Source organism: Bison bison, unplaced genomic scaffold, assembly GCF_000754665.1.
Source record: "Bison bison bison isolate TAMUID 2011002044 unplaced genomic scaffold, Bison_UMD1.0 scf7180017864339, whole genome shotgun sequence".
Lineage (NCBI taxonomy): Eukaryota > Metazoa > Chordata > Mammalia > Artiodactyla > Bovidae > Bison > Bison bison.
This window is the reverse complement of record NW_011494911.1, coordinates 1,007,057-1,013,819: the sequence shown is the minus strand read 5'-3', so window position 1 is coordinate 1,013,819 and position 6,763 is coordinate 1,007,057.

The following is a 6,763-nucleotide window of genomic DNA, read 5'->3' as shown; positions in this document are numbered from 1 at the left end:
AGTCTGGAAGGCTAATTGAAAATTAGCCAGGTAGAGAGCAGAGGAAAGTAATTTTCTAAGCAGAAGAACATCATTCTTGAAGGAAAAGGAGTAGGAAGTATTTGACAGGGTCTAGTTAGGGAGGCAATATACAGAGATCCCTCAAATACTGTGTTATTGTATGGGTCTATCAGAGAGAAAACTGAAGCCTTAAGAAGGACTAGATATAACTGGCAACACATACTGGGTTTTGGCTTAAAGATATAAAGTCTATATGAAGAATAGATCAATTGAGAAAAATGAGTTATATATTTACCCAGGTAAGAGATGATGATTTCCCTGACAACTATAATAGTAGGGAAGTTGGAGAAAAATAGAAATATTCAAGATAATTGTTATGATAGAACTGGCAGTATTGGTAGTTGAATAATGGCTAGTGAAGAAGAATGAGGCTCAAGGACAATTATCATTTTTTGGCATAAAAGCCTGGGAAAAAGGACTACAATATAATGAAATTCACAATACTAGAAAAGAAAAATAAATTTTGCTTGCCATATGTATACATGATCAGATAATCTGATGTATAAAGGGAACCATTAAAATTGGAAAATGTTTGGTAGGGAAATATAAATAACTCCTTTTAAGGAATACAGTGAAGTGTTTTGAATATATGTATGCATTTAATAAAACACAGAGAAATCCTTCAGAAGGCATGATGTTAATACACCTGTTGAATAAAATTATTTAGACTCAGTATATTGGTTTAGTATAATAGGCTTAAGCAGAGAAACATTTTGCTCTGGTATAAATATTTGTTTCTAAAAAAACAAATTGCAGGAATAAGTTTTTTTTTTTTTTTGCTACACTATACATTTCTCCAATTAGAAAAACAAAATAATAAAGTAGTACACACAATTTATTACTTTCTAATACTTAGAGGTAGTATAGGTAAGCCAGGGGATTCCCTGGCTCAGATGATGAAGAATCTGCCTGCAATAAAGGGGACCAGGGTTCGATGCCTTGGTCAGGAAGATCCCCTGGAGAAGGGAATGACTACCCACTATTCTTGCCTGGGAAATTCCATGGACAGAGGAGCCTGGCAGGCTACATACAGTCCATGTGGTCGCAAAGAGTTAGACATGACTGAGCGACTAACACTTTAATGCACAATTTATTACCCATAATACTTAAGTTGTCATATTCACCTAATATGATGTTTATTGTTATTGAATAATAAATGAATTCTTACATAATACTCATTTAAGTCACTTGAATCCTAAATGTATATCTCATCACTTAAAATCGTCATGTTACTTTCCAAAGGACAGAGAAATGAATTTAGTAATTTTTATTTTTTGTTATATTGAAATCTCTATACATTTCACAGAAGAAATAGACTTATTTAAACTATTTACTTTATTTAAACAAACAGATTTCAAAAAGTTTAATTCAGTAAGAAACTAATCTTGGAAGCCAGTTTCTTGACGTAAATATGTTTATTGTTTAAAGACAAATTGTTTATTTATAGAGTTCACTGTGATCTAAAGACGATTATTGAAACAATATATATCAGAATATCTACTCTTCCTCTCCATGCTCTTTATGTAATAACCCTGCCATTGTCATTTCCTTGGCTTGGGAGTACTATAATTTTTTATTACCTCATAATTTAGCAAAAATTGAAATCTCTTAAAGGAATAATTGGAAATTATTACCATGCACAATGGTAGATGCCATTCAGTTTTAATACTGGAAACTGTATAACTCTAGGGAATTAGACATTTTCAAACAATTATCAATTACTACTACAACATATGCAGAATACATCATGAGAAACGCTGGGCTGGAAGAAGCACAAGCTGGAATCAAGATTGCCAGGAAAAATATCAGTAACCTCAGATATACAGATGATACCACCCTTATGGCAGAAAGTGGAGAAGAACTAAAGTGCCTCTTGATGAAAGTAAAAGAGGAGAGTGAAAATGTTGTCTTAAAGCTCAACATTCAGAAAAATAAGATCATGGCATCCAGTGCCATCACTTCATGGCAAATAGATAGGGAAACAGTGGAAACAGTGGCTGACTTTATTTTTCTGGGCTCCAAAATCACTGCAGATGGTGATTGCAGCCATGAAATTAAAAGACACTTACTCCTTGGAAGGAAAGTTATGACCAACCTAGACAGCATATTGAAAAGCAGAAACATTACTTTGTCAACAGAGGTCCGTCTAGTCAAAGCTATGGTTTTTCCAGTGGTCCTGTATGGATGTGAGAGTTGGACTATAAAGAAAGCTGAGTGCCAACGAATTGCTGCTTCTGAGCTGTGGTGTTGGAGAAGATTCTTGAGAGTCCTTTGGACTGCAAGGAGATCCAACCAGTTCATCCTAAAGGAGATCAGTTCTGGGTTTTCATTGGTAGGACTGATTTTGAAGCTGAAACTCCCAATATTTTGGCCACCTGATTTGAAGAGCTGACTCATTTGAAAAGACACTGATTCTGCGGAAGATTGAGGCCATCTTCCCCAGGGGAAGAAGGAGACGACAGAGGATGAGATGGTTGGATGGCATCACCGACTCCATGGACATGGATTTGGGTGGACTCCGGGAGTTGGTGATGGACAGGGATTCCTGGCGTGCTGCGGTTCATGGGGTCACAAAGATTCGGACACAACTGAGCAACTGAACTGAACTGAACATTGAAAATTTGTTAAATACTTTTTTTCTGAAACACTCTCTCCAAACAAAAGCATATATCCGGCTACATGGAGACTGAGAATAGCAACCTCCTCCTCTCATTTAAATAAACACCTTATTTTAAACAGAATCATTTCAACAGAATTGAAATATGGCATGGAACTTAGCTATTACAATACTTTCAATGATTAACATGATGTAGAATTCAAGGAAGAATTTTGAAAGGCTCTGTTTTCCTCAGCTTTGTAAGAAGGATTGAGCCATGTTATCTGGTCTTGCCATATGAGACCGAAAAAAAAAAAAAAAAATCAGACAAGAGAAAAGAATAGAAACCAATATAAACTTTAGCACCTTATATACATTTTGAGTTGTAGGAAGGAAATATTATCAAGGTAAATAATAGAAGGGCCTAGGAAAAAAAAAAAAACATTTTTCCTGTTACTCATTCATAATTGCAAACCTAGGTAGGACGACATGTGCTTAAAAGTAAATAAGCTGAAGATATAAATCAACCCACAAAAAAGAATTGTTAATATGTATAGTTTGTCAGAAAGCAGCATGCTAAAGAGTGCAGAATTGTATACTTTGAAAGAAGATATTCAGTGAAAAAGTGAAAAAAAATCCTTTATACTTACAAAGGAAACTGAAGCAAATATTGAAAGTACTGTGTAAGAAATAAAACTTCATGTTGTGTTCTAGATTTAGAAACTGACAAAGTACTTTTAATTTGACTTAGTCTTATTGAAGAAGAAAAACAGTGAATTGTCTCAAATACCAAAAGCTATACTGAATTTTATTGTGTGTAATAAAAAGATTGAGTTGGGAAAAAAAAAAAAAACATGTTAAATTTAAATCGAGATAATTCTGAAATGATTAACAATATGCAAAATCTGTGCTATATCATCAATTATATTTAGCGATTCCTATGGTATACTGTGCTTAGTGCTCAGTCATGTCCTACTCTTTGCCATCCTATGGACTGTAGTCTGCCAGGCTCCTGTCCATGGGATTCTTCAAGCAAAAATACCGGACTGGGTTGCCATGCCCTTTTCCAGGGGATCTTCCTGACCCAGGGATTGAACCAGCATCTCTTATATCTCCTACATTGGAAGGCAGATTCTTTACCACTATCGCCACTTGGGTAGCCCCCAAACAAAATTATTGCCATTTTTCCTTACCCAACTCCCCTAAGATTGCTGGCAATCTCCCACAATATTTTCTCAGATTTCAAGTGTTAGTGCAGTTCTACCTTTAGTCAGTAGCTTATGGATGACTGTGAGTTCTGAATAACAATAAAAATAGCTTGAAGACTAGGTAGAATACCCAGATTTGGATGCCTCCTGAAGTGTGTGTCATTTAAAATACTTCTAATGAAGCAATAGGAAAATGAAAATATAAGTAGAAATTTTTTCTGTTGTTTAGTCACTAAGTCGTGCATAACTCTTTTGTGACTCATGGACTATGGCCCCCCAGGATCCTCTGCTCATGAGTTTCTCAGACAAGAAAAATGGAGCGGGTTGCCATTTCATTCTCCAGGGGATCTTCCTGACCCAGGGATTGAAACTTTGCCTCCTGCATTGGCAGGCAAATTCTTTACCACTGAGCCACCAGGGAATTTTAAAATGCAAATTTATTATTTAAATTAATACAAAAATTTGAAAGAAATGGCAACTTTAGAGGTAATTAAAGAGTGCTACAATATCATAAAATAACAGATTATATCAATTTGTTCCCTTTGCCATCCTCAGCGTGTTACCTCTTATTTGGCCTCTTGTGTTTATAAAGTGGACAAGGATATGTTAATAACAGACCTTCAACAAGAAAATTTAAGTCCATAGAAGAAGAGAACATGTTCTTTCCACATATCCCTTTTTCAGAAAAAAATTTTAAGAAGTTGCTCACATCCCCGCAGATTATTTCAACTATTAACAATGCCTGTCAAAAATCTAGAGATATGCAAAATGCCTGTGGGTTATCCAAAATATGGGAGCATAAAAGGTATACGTGTAATATGCTTTTAAATTAGGATAATAGTAATTTTTCAACCATTGAGATATTTTTAAATAAGAAAGATTGAATGTACTCAAAACAATATTTTAGGCCTTTTGTTACATTGACAAGAGCAAAGAAATTCATTCTTTGCAGTTGGCATTTCTAACTCCTGTTGTGAATTCTTGTTTCATAATGACATTTTAAAAGGATGTCAGTTTTAAGATATCCAGTTTTGATTTAATTCAAATGTTCAAGAACTTCTTTTCTGTATTTGTTTTTCTCTTCTTTTATGTGACAGTTTATGGTGCTATAGATAATATGTTTTGTGCTTCCAAAACAAACAAAAAAAAGTTAGTGAAGTAGTTATTATTATAAATATCCAGTATTTCAAAATAAGACTCTGCTTATTTAATTTTGAAATGAACTTATAACACTGGATTTCTCATTCAATTATATTGTTCAATTTTATGAATTATATATGTCTGGCTAACTTTTAGGTAACTTCCAATTTAGCAGTCTTTAGTGTAAAATTTGAGTGGTCAGTTCTGCTTACAAATTCTCAAGTTCCTTTTGGTCAATATCTAAGTAGTTCTTGATCTTCCCAACCCAGGGAAAAAACCCAGGTCTTGCACATTGCAGGCCGTTTCTTTGGCTGCTGAGCCTCTAGGGAAGCCCATGAATACTGGAGTGGGTAGCCTATCCCTTCTCCAGGGATCTTCCCGACCCAGGAATCGAATCGGGATCTCTTGCATTGTAGGTGGATTCTTTACCAACTGAGCCGCCAGGGAAGCCCTTTAGAAAGGTTAACATGCATTATTTGAGAAGAATTAAGGAACACTATGGAATAAGAATAACAATAATAAACACATTATATGCTTACAACGTGGTACCAGCCCTAAATGCTTTGTATATACACCTCAAATAATCTTCCAAAATGTTCACACAGTGTTATTATTTGCATGTATTTCTCAGGTAAGGAAACTTGCCTGAGGTGGTATTACAGATGTCTTCAGAGTCACATAGGTGGTACTGCTCCCTCAGAGAATATCTCTTTACCAGTGTCCTTCAGCAATACCCTATAAAGAGACTATTCCTTTCCAAAGAATATCTACATGTCATACAAACTAACTAAACCAAGCTCAGATTTTCTCTCCTCAGTCTGCTAGTCATGTTCAGTTCAGTTCAGTCACTCAGTTATTTCTGACTCTGCAGAAATATCTAATGAAGTCATAGGTACACACAAGGAGAGAAATGATAATTCATTAGAAGAGGAAGGAAATGGCAACCCACTCCACTGTTCTTGCCTGGAGAATCCCAGAGACAGAGGAGCCTGGTGGGCTGCCGTGTGTGGGATTGCACAGAGTCGGACACGACTGATGTGACTTAGCAGCAGCAGAGGGCATTGGTACTTGTTCTGCTTTCAACTGCAAGTTACTTGAACCTTCAGGACCACAACCTCCTTTCTTTTGGCTACTTTGGTGTCACCACTGGTGCTGACACCACAAAAGCCCATTATTCCAATTGTATTTATGTCATCTCACCTAAAGGATATCAATTCCTACTGTAATTTCTTGCCAATAGTGAAGAAACACCACAAAAATCTGAAAATTTGGGGGCTCTTCTCATAAATGTATAACTCAAAGTCTTCATGAAAAAGTGGACCTTCCCTGGGAGCAGGAAAAGATCTTTTATGATAAATCCATTCTGACCTTCCGTTACCCTGAGACTTTAGGTGTCTTCTTACATGGAAAATCAAAGCAGTTTTGATTTTTCAACTTTACATTGTGTTGTCCATTTTTATATCGATGCTACATCCAACCAACCAACCAAATTGTTAAAGCCTTTCTCACCTGTCAAGCTGAAGCACTGAATAAAAAATCCTTGGTCATGGATCCTTATCCGCACATTCAGCCTGGATTTAGCTTTATATTTCTTCGATTATCATCCCTCTACTTAAGATCTACCCTTACAGATATACCTCCAGATTTCTATCTATATAATTTGGAAAAACCGTGTAAACTTGTTTGTATGTATCACACCTCCATGTAGGCCACTTTGTATCTCACTCTTTGGGTACTGTCTGTATTTGAGTGTACTTAT